This window comes from Canis aureus, chromosome 10, assembly GCF_053574225.1.
Source record: "Canis aureus isolate CA01 chromosome 10, VMU_Caureus_v.1.0, whole genome shotgun sequence".
Classification (NCBI taxonomy): domain Eukaryota; kingdom Metazoa; phylum Chordata; class Mammalia; order Carnivora; family Canidae; genus Canis; species Canis aureus.
Genome location: NC_135620.1, coordinates 16,390,317 through 16,406,854, shown reverse-complemented (window position 1 = coordinate 16,406,854; position 16,538 = coordinate 16,390,317). Strand labels below are relative to the sequence as shown.

General features: G+C 39.6%; 1 long non-coding RNA gene across 1 annotated transcript; it reads right to left on the bottom strand.

Annotated features, from left to right (window-relative positions):
• Positions 1 to 366: 366 nt before the first annotated feature.
• On the bottom strand, positions 367 to 12,766 carry LOC144321593 (uncharacterized). Its single transcript, XR_013387192.1, has 3 exons — positions 12,664 to 12,766; positions 5,092 to 5,188; positions 367 to 2,261 (listed from the first exon to the last, which is right to left on the bottom strand). It is a non-coding gene; the product is annotated as an uncharacterized LOC144321593 (long non-coding RNA).
• Between the last annotated feature and the right edge of the window lie 3,772 nt (positions 12,767 to 16,538).

Genomic DNA, 16,538 nt, shown 5'->3' with positions numbered 1-16,538 from the left:
AGAATGCATATATGATAATGCGTAATAAAAATCCTCCAGATAGGCAATGCCAGGAAGGTTTGATGGGATAGATATAATGAGAATGATTTTCTGATGTGGACCTATCTTTATTTAGAAATTAGATGTCAAATCTACCTCTTTGCACACACATGTGTGCTTATATGTATTTATTTATTATGTATGTAGATACTTTATATATGCTGTAGGTACTTGTATTTTTACTACTGATCAGAAAGTCTCATTGCTTTTCTGTCTCGCATAAAATTAATTTTAATATTGTTTCTTATATTATCATCCAGGATGTTTTCACTTCAAAGATGCCCCCCCCCCCCGGTTTTTTCAAGAAAAAAAGTCATTCGGGTTCCATGATTTTTATATTTCTGAGATCTAGTACAATATTTTCCCAGAGAATAATACCTATTGTGTCAATTGAATTGCCTAGAGATTGCTGATAAATATCTGAAATATTAGACAGTATGCTTTTTCCAGGCATTTGTTTAAGATTAAGCAATCTTCCTTGTTGACAGTTGTACTCAAGTTGATTTCCAGAAAGCTGCCATGTGTTTGTACTTGAAGTTTCTCATTCTCTTAGTTGAAGCATTATGTATTAAGTTGCACTGTGTTTAAGGAAGCATAGAGGCTGCAAAGGTGTGTGCTCACTTATAAGGCAATTGCCTTATGGAAATACTTTACTTCCAAGGCCATTCTTTATGGATGTTGTACGCCAGGGCATGAGGAGAAAACCTCTGCTTGGAAATCTGGAAGCACCATAGAACCTGGGGTGTGGAAATCTCTGTGGTTCTTCCACACCTAAAGTGATGTTAACTTGACTGATTCCTTGGTTCTTTCCATCTCTTACATTTTATTCTCAACCTGTTCTTGCTCATCCATCCTCTTCTTTTTGCTGTCAGAAACTCACAAGCTGTATCTCTTCAGGAACTCAGCTACTATCTCCATTCCTTTTCCTAATCTCGTTTTACCCTTGTGTTATACATTCTTTCTGACCTTCATTCCCCAAATCCAGTACAGATGTACACATTATTATATGTGTATATGTACAAAGGTATACAGGTATAAGAATTGTTATATATGGCTGAGTCTGTAAACAGATTGATTTCTCACACTTTCTTCTACCCCCCAACCTAAACATTGCCTTCTTTGTATTCTTTTTTAATCTCTCCTAGGATGAGGCCACACATCCAGCTTTCTTTAATACTCTTATTTCTGCATACCAGCTTTTTAGCTTCTAGCCCTGGAGATTTTTATTATCATTTGGGAATAACAGAAGTTACTAGTGACGGATGAGAAGAACGGGTTTTCTAGCAACTCTGAGGAAACTGCTGAAATACAAAATCATGCTGAGGGCTGGAATATGTTCTCTGTGGATAAGAGCTATTAGTTTAGAGTTTCTTTCCTTTTTCTTCTTCGCGATAAATGTGCATGAAAAATAATGTGATATACATATATATCACATATATAAATATGTATCTGTATGTGCACATAAATTTGAAGAAAAATAACAAACTTATTTGCTATGTAACCACAATCTAGTTTAAGAAATAGGATACTGCCTGTTTCTTTTTTAAAAAGAGAGAACAAACAAAATCAAACCTGTATGCCCTGTCTCAAAATGACCTGCCTCCCCTCTAGGGTAATCAGTTGCCTGAATTTTCTACTTATAATCTACTCACTTTTCTGTATGGTTTTATTGCCAATACGGTAAATTGGCAAATGCTCCAAATGTTCCAAAGGGAAAAGCAGTGCAAAATGTCATGTTCCCCCTTATGAATTTTCCTTCTCATGAAGACCTTTACTCTTGAAGTCCTTGCTGTCTTGGGAGTCTCTTCAAACAGGTTTCTTTCATTTGATTGGTTTTCATCTAGCTCTTCTAGTTATTCTTGGTAGGATGATTGGCTCCATATGAGTGAGTCCATCAATCCAGGGGGAGAATCTGTCTCATATTTAGCTCATAATATGAAAAGTACAGTGCCATGTGAAGAACCCTGAACCCAGGCTGGGAGGCTTCTTTCATGAGATCACATCGTAGATATTTAGAGGTTTGCTGGAGAGGGAGAAGAAAGGGCATTTTAGGCAGGTGGAATCAGGCAAAGCCGTGGAGATGTGGCCAGATGTCACTGGACAACTGCAGAGAGTTCCTCCTTTCCTGCTTTCCTCTGTCTTCCGAGTGCTGAGGCTTGACCACTCCAAGCTGTCCTAAAAGTTTGAGTAATATCCCTTTCTTTGAGTTGGAGAATCAAAATCTACATGAAAGAAGGCCAGGATAAATAGCATATGAGTACGAGTTTCACTACCAGGTTCTCTTTTAAAAACTCCCCTCTTGCTGTCTCTCTGAAGTGGACTGTCAGTGTTGTATGCTCCTGGAACAGTAGCTATAAGCCTCTTCCGCACTGTGTTCACCTCTGATGTGCAGGAGATATACTGTACTAGCCACAGGCACCACCTCACTCTACTGGGCCACGGTAACTTACTGAGGATCTGCCTCGAGCCCATCAGTCTTGCTTCAAGGAGCTTGCCATCATGTTAGGGAGCCCAGATCTGAGTACCTGAAAAGTCAGTTCACTCTAACAGTGACTCATTAAGACTGCCTGTGTCTGGAATGGCATTAATTCCTGTGATACAAAGATGAATAGAATATGAACATGTATGCCAGGAGAGATGTACAAGCATTACCTGGGTGTAATAACAAAAAAGATAGAAACAGTAAAAATAGCTGTCAGTAGAAAATGAATAACCCATGATATCAACATTCATTGGAACAGTACAAATAAGTCAAATTAATTCACTCTGTTTGAGTATATTCACATGGGTGCATCACAGAGATGTGTTGACTGGGAAAAACACATTATTACCTTTTATATAAATCTTGGCCACACACAATTGTATAAACATCTGTACTACTCATAAGGATAACCAATATTTATACAGAACTTAATATGGGCCCTTAAAAACATTCAATGTGCATTTTATTGTCATAATAACCATATAAATTAGACTGTATTATTATGCTCATTTTTCAGTTGAGGAAACTAAGAAGTTTAATAACTTGTCCAAGGTCACACTATCAAAGCAGTGGCAAAGCTGTCTCCAGAGTCTGTTTTCTTAAATGGCAGGCTATACTGGTGGGACTTGTATTCTTTGAATAACATATTATTTCTTAAAGAGAAAGAAGAAAGACCTATAGTAAATTTGATATGATATTAAAATTTACTTTATCTCAAGTATCTCATATTAATTTTCCCTATTTTTTTATTTAAAATATGCAATGAGTTGGTCTTTTTTTTTTTTTTTTTTTGAGTTGAAGTCTTTTAAAAAAGAATTGGATTTTGTCTCTAGTAAGATATATATCCATGAAATAAAAACTGTCATGGCGCAATGTTACCGTTATAGTTACCAAAATAATTAGAGCAACTTTAATGTTTAAAAGCATTATTACACAGCTCTGGGAAATAGGTAAGACAAGTGCTTAGTGTATTTAACATATAAGCAAGCTGAAATAGAGAGTTTAAGTAAGCTGCTAAGACTTGCAGCCATTAGTTGTTGATAAGCTAGTTTTTGTTGCCTTATCAAATGATACTAACAGTTCCTCTCTTCTCATTAAGAATACTCCCAAAACATATCAGTCATGAGAAAGTGCCTAAAAGGAAAGAAATCCAAGGAATAAGACACCAGCTCATCCATTCCTTTATAGGCCAAAGAGCATGTTTTTTTCTTTTCTCCTCCTTATCAGAAATCATGGATGAAAGCATAGGAGTAACTCGGGGATCTTTCCCCTCCCATCTCACCACCATGACCACCATCACCCCCTCGCACAGAGAAGGGGATACATGAGGCAATCTAGTCTTCAAGCTTTCTTCTCCACTTGTACTGCTTAGTTTGGTAACCAATAGCTGCATGAGGTTCCTGAGCACTTAAAATGTGGCTGGTGTGACTGAGGAATTGAATTATAAATTTTATTTCATTTAAACTTAAAAACTGAAGCATGTTGAATTACATTTCTATTAAATGCACCTTTATCAGTTTTAAGACATTTCACTTTAACATTTGCTTCATTTAAGATGCCATTGTTGCATTACAATGTGCATGTCAGACTTGCTTCCAGTTTAACACATAAATACATCACCAATCAAGTCAGATCTAGTCAGAGCTAGTCAGTGTCAGTGGATTGATTCAGTATGAATGGTTTTTTTATGCCCAGATGTAACATTGTAATGTGTTGATTTGAATATTTTATGCAAACAGCACAAGTTACAGTGATACCTACAATGCACAATTCATTTAATTCCACATTAATATGGAACTTTACCTACTCTATTACGTTTTTGTGACTTTTCCTTCCTAGTCATGTGCTTCATGGAATTGTTTGCACTGGATCATGTCATATGTCTTAAATACTTCATTTTTTTCCCCATAATACTGTTATTTCTCCCCGACCACCAAAAGCTTAATTTAAAAAGTATTTAGGGGTTTGTCAAAATGAGAAAATCATAAAAGACCTAATCCCCAAACCTGGCTTAACAGTCTTTCCCCTCCTCCTGTAGAGCTCTAGCAGGCAGCTGGGGTTACATAAACATAACAGGATCAGAAATCCCCACTCAGACTCTAGCAAGGGGAAGAAGCCAAGTAGCTTTACATATCATAGAAGGGGAAACTAGAAGTTTGGGGGTAACAGGCATCGGTTCAGAAAGGTGGAGGAAACTCCACACTCCTGGATCTCATGGTGAGGAATAGCCGCTCCCTCCCAAAAGCTCCTTTTCTTCCTAATGAAGCTAGGAGATGGGTCTTACTCCCCACCTCTTAACCCAGATTCAATAAAAATACACGGTAGTTTATCACTTGCCCATCATCCACCCTTGTATATGCTCTAGAGCAGTAGAGAGCTCAGAATGTGTGTGTGCGTAGTTGAAGAGCTCTCAGGTATGCTTCTGTGGGCTTAACAACTTCCCAACACAAAATGAAAGTGACCTATGCTCAGTGGGATCACAAGCTGTCCTTCCCCTGCTATCTCAGTCCCAGAAAGGATATAGATAGCTCTATACATGTGGTAACTGTGCATAGATATGTGTGCAGTACCTTGGCCTTCTGACTGCTGGATACTATGGACCCAGGGTGGTAATTGTGGCAAAAGAAAGCCTTTTCTCTCCTTTTCCTTTTTCTGGATAGGGGGAGCCTAAGAAAAAAAAGGAGCAGAAAAAAGATTTTAGCAAAGACGGGAGGGGAAGGAGAACATGCTATTTACTGGCTTGGACTACATCTTCAAGTAGTATGCAACTTGTTCTCTGGCTACTCGATGGCAACTACATTGAAATCTAGGGCCATGATAATTGATCCTTGGTGATCTCATTCCATAATATCCCAGCCCTAAAGAGAATCATGGACAGAAACACTCTCCCACAAATAGTAATTTTTTATACTTATAATAGCATAAGTGGCCAGTAGTCATAGAATAAGGTAAGCATTGGTTTGGTTAAATATATGCTGGAGGTGGGGCGGGGGGGCATTGCTTTGATGGACACTAGGCCAGACAGGGTAGAGCCTAGAAACAAGGTAGATACTGCTTAGAGATCTGTTGCATCAATCTTTCTGGGAAATAACTGGATGAGATGATTATTTCTTCCCACTGAGATGGTACCTTGATGATGGGAAGCCTCTCTATAGAGGATCTTCATTAGGCCTGCTTTGATGATATATCATTGCAGAGCACAAGACTCTCTTGGCCATCAAAATTGCAAATGTTCATGGTAAAGACACATAGTGCCTGGGGAAAAAATAGGGCAAACAGTAAGGAAGAGGCTAGATGTAGAGTAAGTGGGAAAAGAAGCAAAAGGATGAAAAGAAGAAAGAATGGATCAGGTTGTGGGAAGGAATAGTAGTGTCCTCATAATCTGCATCATCCCTCTTTTCTCTATAGACACATACGAACCCTGATTCAAACCCCCATCTCCTTGGGTATGATCAAGGCACTATAGAGCACATTGGTGCCATCTTGGCAAAAGCATGCATGGACTTCTTCTGGAGCACAAGGAAAATATCTGCATGAATGTCCTCAGGCATGGCATTGCCCTTCCTGGAGAAGGAGACTTATGTGACTTCTGTTCAGCCATGCTTGATGATAATGTGCAGACTTCATCCTTAATACAAAAAGTTTAATCATCAGAGTGGGGATATGACATTGTGATCTGCATTGACTGGGCAGCAGATCTCGTTCAGGGATATCTACAACTCATACTCCGCGGGTGAATCCTGTACCCTGTGCCAAGGATTCATCCTCTACTGAGCACATTCAAGCCTAAGTAGCCAAAGTCACCAAATGAGTCCTCATCCTCAACCACTTCCATGTCATCTGAGTCAAAGTAGTTGAAGTAGTTGAGGGACCAGGTGGAACAGCTGCAGGAAAAGATTTTGAAGAGGTTGACAGAAGAAGGCAAAGGAGGTAAAAGGGTCCCCGTGAAAACTGTAGTGAAAGGAGATATAAAAGCCATCTGATAAATCAGTGCTGGTCTCTAGGCCAAAAGCATGGAGAGAGTAGGGGCAGGATAGTTCACCGTGGCTTTATTTCATTCTCTCCATCCTGCCCTAGATCTTATATCATGGACATACCAAAGCAAACTTCAGCTCCTAAACAGAGTAAGACAGCCTATGACCCTAGAAGGCTTTTTTTCTGCTCTTAATAACATACTTAATGATATTGTATATCTATGATTTTATTTGGTTCTGTCAACTTGAAGTCCAGAGAACCTGAGTTACATCATAAATGGAAAAGGTGGAACTAGGGAACCAGGCATGTACTTTTCTGTAAGCTCATGGACCAAGGCTATCTCAGCAAGGAGAGGAGCTGGTTTAAAAGATCTGAGTCACATGGTGGTTACACTTGGCTTTTCTGTCTTCTCTTGAGAGACAGGGAGTATACATAGAAGGTGCCTAGAAAGGGACATCCAAAATCCAGGTCAGATCCCCCACCCTTACTCTCCCTCTAGCACTGTTTCCCCTTCCCTCACTGATGACTACATGAGACAACAGGAGACTCCCAAAAAAGCAGGAGATTACTTTCTCTTGAGTCTAGAAAATTTTGTCAGATGTTTTGCGTAACACCAAGGTTGCATGATTCCAGAGGGCATCATTCATTCACATTTTACAGAATTGTGCCCCAGGAGGTGGACTGGCCTAAAAGAAGACAAGAATGAAGATCCCTGGAGTCATGTAACCTCAAGTCCTAAGTACCTAATATTGAGACAACTATGATACATAAATGGTCTGACACCTTGGAGATGGAGTGAGCACAAAGTCCTTAGGGCCCAGCTGCTAGGACCACAAATTTCTCTCTCAAACCAGCCTTGTCTGAGGGGCTTTTTAGGGAATACCTCAGTCCTGAAATTTTCCATTAAGTACTGAAACTGACTTTTCAGACTCAGGACAGAAGCCTGGGAGACTTTGCATCTATTTGGTTGCCCAGTAGGCTAACCACAAGGCACAGGTGGTGATTAAAATTTTAAATTAATTATAATGAAATAAAAGAAAAAATTCACATCCCCACATTGACTATGCACATTTCAATTGCCCAATAGCCACATGTTCCTAGTGGCTATCGTGTTAGGCAGTGCAAATGGAGCATTTTTTTCCTCATAGAAAATTCTATAGGACAATGAACTTCTGTTAGTCCCACAATCCAGAATCTCAGTTAGCCTTTTATTGCCCTGTGGTCATCAGGATTGCTTTGGGTTTCACGAATACAGAGGGAGGAGCGAGTCCTTGGCATATCCCTGCTAGCAGGAGAGGCAGGAGGGGCCAGATTTGAGCAGTCAGTGACTGGGACTATTAGGACAGAAGAGGAGGAGCCCCTTGGGGATGAGTTCTGCAGACAGCCTTTGTGAGGAAGTGGTGATGAATTCTCTAAGTTGCAGAGTCCTCTGTGGAAGTAACTTCTCTATCAAGTCTTCCGCCTTGCATTGCCACTAGAGAAAATGTCCATTTGGGTGAACAGAATCTTTTGATTATCTAGTGAGCACAAAAATGAGCTTATCTGATGGCAAAATTGTGTAGATTGTCAAGTTGTCTTTCCCATCTGCAAAGAATATACTACGGAAGATACCTATCACCTGTTCAGTGTGTCAAGAAGAAGCGAATATAGCCACATGAACTGTAGATGCAGTCCATAAATTAAAAGCACTTGACATTTTCTATAACACATCCCAATGATATGAATCATCCACTGTCCAGTAAATGGGTTATGCTGAACATTTGCATTCATTAGTTGAGCTGTCATAAAGACAGAGTGCTGGGATTGTTACTTCTAGTCCTAATTCTGAGCATTAGACACTTGGGAAACAGGCAGACTTTGCTCACGTAGCCCATAGCAGGTCTCTGCATGTGAGCCGCCATCACCATCGTTCTTCTCTCTCCGTCTGCTTTTCAATGAGTGCTAAAGAAATGCTTTAGGAGCTGGAGAAAGCTGTCAGATCCCCTGTGAGATTAAATGAACAAGCTCAACAGAACAGAAAGGCAAAAGGAAATCTGCTCAGGCAGGGGTACACTTGCTTTGGCTTGCAGCTGTCAGGAAGAGAGGAAGCCAGTGGTAAAAATGGGCTCCTCCTTCAGCTGCTTAATGATAGGATTTCCTTAGAAAAGTGTAGTTTCCTTGGGCATGCCCATTGAAACACTTTGGAGAGAATATTTCACCAAAAAGAATTTGCTTTGTCTTGAAATTGCTTCTGATAATTTGCAAACCCTCCTAAAAGAAGTAAGTGCTTTCCAGAAACTCTCACTTCTTACAGTTGCTCCTTTTACTACTGGGGCCAACCTGTGGATGTATGTATCTCTATCAGGGTATGATTGTTTCCCGTGCTTTCTGTCGACCAAGACCACTCCTTCAAAACCACCCTCAACCCCCAAGGTATACGTTCCTGCTCAGGCCCAGCAGGGATTGTAAAAGATGATGACACGAAGTATGATTTTGTTCTGAATAATCAGATTCGCACACTTTGAAACCATGTATCCCTCATAGTCACCCACATCTCATTGTCTTTTACGAGCCTCTCCTCATCTGCTATCTCTTAATGTCTATGTGCTCCAGAGACCAGTGCTTGCGCTTCCCCCTGGGTTGCCACCTCCTTCAGGGCATCTCATCCAGGCCAAGGACCTTAAATCCCATGTATATGCTGCTGATTCCTAAATTCAGATCTCCATCCCCTTATGACATCCAAATTTTAACTCCAGACATTCCTCACATAAATATGGTCCACCCGTCTCAGTTGATAGCTACTCCAGCTTCCAATTGCTCAGGCCAAAACCTTCAGAGTCATTTGTATATCATCCAGTGTGGTGCTGGTAAATGTTTCACAATCAACTCTTCAGGGAAAAAAATGTATTTGTGTGTATATGTGTGTATAAATATGTTTGTGTGTGTATTAATGCAGTATGTGTTCATATATGTAAAATGTGCATAGGTGTGTAGCTATCTATTTGTATTTGTTGAGTTTTTTTGAGTTCCATGTTGTAAATGCTGTCATTGCAGCTGGCTTTAATGTGACCATTGTGACCACTGGGCAGAGGGAAGAAATGATTGCACAGTCACCTCTCCTAGGCTGCTATGAGCTGGCTGTAGCACACTACTGGGCACTTGCTTCCTTCTCTCACATATCACATTTAGCTCAGAACTAAATCCAATTGGCTTTACCTGCAAACTGTATCCAGACTCCAGCTTGCTCTCAGCTCCTGCACTGTGCCATTCCTGTTCAAGTCACCAGCATCTCTCATCTGAAGTTTTGCAGTAGCCCCCTAACTGATCTCCTGTGCCCCATACATTTTATTGTGAGCCAGAGGGATCCTTTTATTTTTTTTATTTTATTCATTCATTCATCAGTCATTCATTCATTCATTCATGAGAGACACACTGAGAGAGGTAGAGACATAGGCAGAGGGAGAAGCAGGTTCCCTGTGGAGAGCCCAATGTAGAACTCAATCCCAGGACCCGGGATAATTCTCTAAGCAGAAGGCAGAGGCTCCACTGCTGAGCTACCCAGGCATCCTGAGAAGGATCCTTTTAAAAGACAAATCACCTCACTCCTCTGCTCAGAACCTTCTAGTACCTGCTATTTCACCAGGTGATATAAAAGCTATCAACGAGTACTCCATTCCTCCTTTATTTTTCTGTATTTTCCTTATCTTCTAATATAGTTCTTTACTGATTTATCATCCATTAATCTACTTTCCCATTCTGGAATGTAAGCTGAAAGAGACCACAGATTTTTGTCTCTTTTTTGAAGCCCCAGCTCCTACAAAAGTAAATATATAGCAAGCATTTGATATATAATTGTTGAGTGGATGCATAAATTAATTAATGAGTCCTCCCTCTTAACTGCTTTGACTTGGTTACTCCTCATCTTGCTATCCTCCTAGTTTCTGGGCCTTACCTGCCCCAACCATCATGCGTCCTGCCCCATTCGTGACCTGGATCACTATCCCTCACTGCTTGAGACCTCATGCTTGATGGGTCCAGCCCTGACACCTCCCCAACTCTCACCCACTTCCAGCTCTGCTAGTGTTGATCTGCCTCATTGCCAGCCAGAAGCTGGTATAACACATAAGATATTCCTCTTAGGCTACCTCCCAGCATAGTTTTAGAAAGCTGTTCAGGGATCCCTGGGTGGCTCAGCGGTTTGGCGCCTGCCTTTGGCCCAGGGCGCGATCCTGGAGTCCCGGGATGGAGCCTGCTTCTCCCTCCTCCTGTGTCTCTGCCTCTCTCTCTCTCTCTCTCTCTCTCTTTCTCTCTATGTCTATCATAAATAAATAAATAAATCTTTAAAAAAAAGGAAAAAAAAGCTGTTCAAAATGAATACTATACAACCCATTTGCTGTTCTATATTTGACACTATGAAGATCACTGAAAACTAATTCATCTAAACCTAATAATTTAGATGAGTGATTATCCTTATGTGTTAAGGAAGTACCCATCATCACCTGGTGCAGGTACATAAAAGGGCAATCATTGGACTAGTAAGTGATCAGAGTCATGATAAGTAATATTTATTGAGCTTCTACTCTACTGTATATTGGAGACTTTGCTTTCTCTCTTTTCAAATCATATCCACTTTTGTTGACTTTGATCAAGAATTTAAACTTCTGTAGTAGCGTTTCAATCAGAATCCTTGTTTTTACTTTTTTCCCTTACAACCCTGTGTTCACACTGTAGTCTTCCTGACTTTTATAATTTTTTAAAGATTTTTTTAATTTATTTATTCATGAGAGATATATAGAGAGAGGCAGAGAAATAGGCAGAGGGAGAAGCAGGCTCCCTGTGAGGAGCCTGATGCAGGACTCCATCCCAGGACCCTGGCATCATGCCCTAAGCCAAAGGCAGATGATCAACCACTGAGCCACCCAGTTGCCCCAGTCTTCCTGACTTTTAAAAGTATTTTCAAACACCGCTGAGCCTTCTCACCATACTTAATAAAATCCAGACTCATTATCAGCATCCAGTGATAATATTCAACATTAGTGGGTACTTACTATTTTCAAGCATTTGTTTGAATGCTTTATGTGTAATTATCACATTTAATGCCTTCAACAATCCAATGAGGTAGAAAAAAAGGCATAAAGAGGTTAAGTGGTTTGATCAGTGTCATGTATTTAATAAGTAGCACATTTGGGATTTGAACCCAGTCACTTAACCACGCTGCTATCCTGTTCACCACATGAGCAAACTGGCCAACTTCATCTCCTACAATGCCTTCTACTCACCAAGCTGTACTATTGACATCCAAGCTCACTTTCGGCTCCTGGAACACATGAAATGTAATATCCTTCATGGGAAGGCTTTCTTGGACCACCTAATCTAAAGTGAAAGCCTCTCTCTCGTAGCATCCTGTTCTTTGACTTGTGAACATTTATGGATTTGCTTGTTTGTTTATATATCCATTCTTTTTGCCTACCACATATTTACTTTATTCAAAACTGTTCACCTAGAACTCTTCCATTTCTTAATAGACATCTGTAGCATCCATTCATGAATTTAGTGTTCTTGAATCCTCACTACAAACCCTGAGGAAGTACTACCCTTCACTGACCAAGAGAGTAAATAACTTACTCAAGATCGAAGAACTCATCGGTGAGGGAGCCTGGATTGGAACCCCAACCTTTCCGGTTGCAGAGTATCAGCCAGTTATGCTGCTCCCAAGGTACTCAGGATTTGAGGACCCTAACCAAGGAGATTACTAAAGCAGCTGGCAGATGGGCTTGATAATCTCCTGTATAATTATCTGCAAATTTGTAAACCTTGAAGTGAAAAATAAATCCTCCCTACTCAGGTTTCTTTTGAGAGTAATGATGGAATGACCAAATGGAGCTTCATCTTGGGGGCTGCACTGAGCAAATCACGGTGCAAGGAGGCAGCTAATTGCCTAACTTGATTGCAACTGCTAATCACAGTCATAGGGAAAAAAGTGTTGGGAATTAATTAGGCAAGGACCTTCCGAACAGCAGCAGGAAGCCTCCAAGTGACCTTTATTTACAGTCAGTTAAACAGAAGTGTGACTAAAAATGCCAGGGAGCAAATCAGATTATTAATATTGATTGCTTAAAGAAAATGAATAATTTAGAAGCCGAGTCAGAATAAATATCCAGTGACAGAGATGAAAGAGCACAGCTTACCACATTTCTAACGTTCATCCGTCATGCAGCAGTGTCCCCCGCTCGGAAACGGAGAATTTTCACCCTCACAAAGCACAATTAGTTTCATGACCCAGCATGATTGCCACTAGGAACTGTTCTCATTCAGCCAAGCAGGGGGGAAATCCAGGGTGTTGAACTAAAGCTTTTGTCAACACTTTGCATGGTAAACTAATTACAAGTTCACGGAAGGTTTACTTCCCAATTTTTATCAATACGTCAACCAAAAGAAGTTGGATTGCATTTTCTGTACTTACGGAGCAAAGCTCAAGGGTTTGGGTTTTTGATGAGAGTATTTCTTTTGTGGTGTATATACGACAGAGGTTTTCAACAGGAAGGGCAAAGGTCGCAGATTGCTTATAAGTAAAGATTTTTCAGAGGCTATCTCCAACTTCTCATAAAAGTGGTCTTTTATATACTTGAGTCAGTTTTATACCATCCTTCCCCAGCCACATGCCTCTCCCCTAACTCCATCTGCTGATAAGACAGATATAGAAAATTTATTTATAGCAAGATCTTGAATAGGTACTTTTGAATTACAAGTTTTCTTTAAGCAGCGATTTTTGAGATTCTGAAGCCATGCTGAAAAGTTTAAGTTATACTTAAAGTTATACCCTCCTCTACCTGGAAATACTAATTAAATGTCCTGGTTGGGGGTTATTGCAATAATTATGATGTTTTAGGGCAGTAGATGTTAATAGTTTTGCTGAAGTGGAAACATTTTAGAACTACCAGTGGTGGAGAATCCAGGCATATTTACTTTGGATAGGGCTCAGCGAAATTAAGCTCTGTTGCTATCAGATTAATGTAGCAAATTAACTAGCTGTGTTCAAGGCAGCCACAATTTCTATATGACAGTAAACATAATTTGTAAACCAATCAATAAAGCAAGTCAAATCACTCATTTTCTCTATCCAGCCTAGGCATTAGTATTCATTTATGCCTATACTAATTTATGTCATTCATATTATGTATCAACTATAGATATTAGCATTATCTCATACACATATATATAAGAGAAATAGATACTGAGATGAAATGTTTTCCAATTATATATACCGCGAACAGAATTGAATAGTCTCCTTTTTTTCCATACAGTCATTTGAAGTACATCCCCTAAGTTCTTAGCCTCAGAATATCAAAACGTATCTCTGGACAATCTCCCCAACGTGTTCCATTCCCTACAGTTTGGAAGGGACCAAATGCAAGCCTCGGTGAGGGCTGAGATCATTTCACAATGAATTATTGACATGCATTGATCTCATTTTCTTGCCTGTTAGACTTCCACAAACATCGTCCAGCTAATTGGTCTGACAGACCCGAGGTGAGACCCAAGCCCAGCACACCTGTGTTCTTCTAGTCAAGATGATGGGTACTAAAGGTAGGAAGGTTGCACCCAGCATGGCTGATGTCTCCCAATCTGTCTAGTTGTTGATTTCAGCATTGATGAGGTGTCTGCCAAACATGAGGGCATTCTCACTTCTCTGCTAGAGATAGAAGTTCACAGTCACAGTGGTCCTATTCTAAAGGAACTGGTTGATTGATTGTTTCACAGTAACAGGAATTACTACCGCTTTTGACCTGTCCAGGGGGCAGTGAGAGGAAGGTCATCCAATCATGCATCTATCTTGTTATATAGACTTTTTTTTTTTCTCATGAGAATTTAAATTAATATAGCATTCCTGGTGGAGGGATAAAAAAGTCATGCAAAAATCAGCCTCTGAATCGTCCACGGTCAAACACGAGTATGCCAGCACTGCAGACTGGATCATCTTCTGATGGAGAATTCTCCTTCATTTGGTACAGTGCAAGGAAATAGAGGCCAGTAAAAGATTTGTTTTTGTCCTAACAAATGTGAAAAAAAATCTTTTATAGGCTATGTTATACCATTTCTAGTATTGTTTCCTGGATATCTTAAATTAGTATGTTATTCTTTTAAAAACATGCAAAACTGATGCTCACGGGAGATGCAATGGCAACAAAATGCAGAGAGCTTTAATTAAATGCCAGCATAAAGCCTTAATCACATTTAATGTTAAAGTAATACAGTTTTTATTGAGGTGTGCTAAATGGTTCAGGTGGCTGGCAGGTGGGTTACCACAAGTCATTAGAATTGTGAGGGGATTTTTATGGGCTCTTGTTTGTGTCTAGATGCTAGCACACTGTGGCAAACTTCTCTCCCCAAAGCAATTTTCATTTTTGAAAAAAAACAGCCATGCAGAATTATGGGATCTCTTTCAGATTCCAGAAGCCTACCTAAAATGGGATTAGACCGTGCGTTAAAAGTGGAACTCACCTTTTCTGATTCCTTTTCTCTTTTCAGGCAACAGGAAGAAAGGCAATAATATGCAAATGTGCATCTTTTAATACATGAAAGTTAACATTAACTACATGACTATATGATATTCATAGATTTCTTCCTTTTGCTACTACAGGGTGGTTATTTTCATGTTAATTGTATGTCATTTCTAAAGGAGGATGCCTGAGGGCCTTACATGCATGTTTGCCCTATTCCTCCCCATAAGCAAGTAATATGATTGCAATAATTCCTGATATCAGACTATAAAAGCAGCATCTTTAGAATTTGTAAGTGTGCTGTTTTTATTTTATCCCTTTGTTTATACACAGATTAAAACATGATCCCCCATGGCTGCAGCCTGTAATTGAATAGAATGTTCTGAGGCTGCCACAGAGCTATGGAGCAATGCTTGAGTGACTTCAGAACACAGTCAACACCTGAAGAATAAATTTTCCCCTTGATCTTTCACCGTGGCCTTGACTTTTTTGATAATGTTGAGAAGACACAATGAAAATGATACTATTTAATGAGCAAGAAACATAACTAGATGCTACATACTGCCTGCTGCAATATACTCACAGGAAGTGGGGGTGGGGGATAGTTTCATATAATTAATTTCATCTTAATTTGCTTAGCTTTCTGTAGAAGATCATCAGATTGAAACTGCAATATGTTTGTCTCTTTTATCCCCCTGAAGTCTCAGCATAATTCAGAATGAGGCAAAAGCGATTCCTTTGCACTTTGCATGCAAGTCACAGTTTCCTTATTGGGTTCCAAAGGATCCCTGGTCTCCAAGCTCCGATACACAGCTGCCACTGCATATGTTGCTGCTGAAAAGTAAAACTTGCTGAAATAATCATTCCCTATGTTTTTAAGAGGCTGTGTTTAAAGTACTACTTGACACATCTCATTTCTTTAGGGAACTGGAATTCGAATTCAAAAGCAAATGTAAAACAGAAGAGCCAATAAGAAATAAGGTTTCTTTTTCTTTCCATTCAGTGTTGACTATTATGAACAACCCTTAGAATCACTAATAATCAGAATTCTTTTGAGCCCGAAGCACTGTATGTACTTTAGTTTCTCAAATGCATAATACAAATATAAATTAACACCATATAGTGAATAAAGAATATGGATGCTTTTCCATATGCATGATTTTAAAATATAAATTTTCTGTACACACACACAATATTGGCACTACTTATGTTTGAAACCATTAGAGGCTTTATTATCCTTTTTCCTTCTAAGATCTTGCTCCTGATTATTTCTAGCACCTTTTCGAATAAGTAGCTAAAGTAGAAAAATAATGTTTAAGCTGCTTTACTAGCCTCTAGAATCCATACCAGTTACCCTTAGATATGAGGGAACAAGTGAGATGCCTCCACATAGGTTGAGATACCTCTAATCCTAGATGTCCATGGACTTCTACTTCTATTACATGTAAGTATGACAGTAAAAAAAACATAGCTGCCAAGCAGTAATTTGCAGAGTTAACACGTAGAAAGAACTATTTGCACACAGCCAAGATCTCCATAAATTTTAAAGGTGGGTTGCTGTG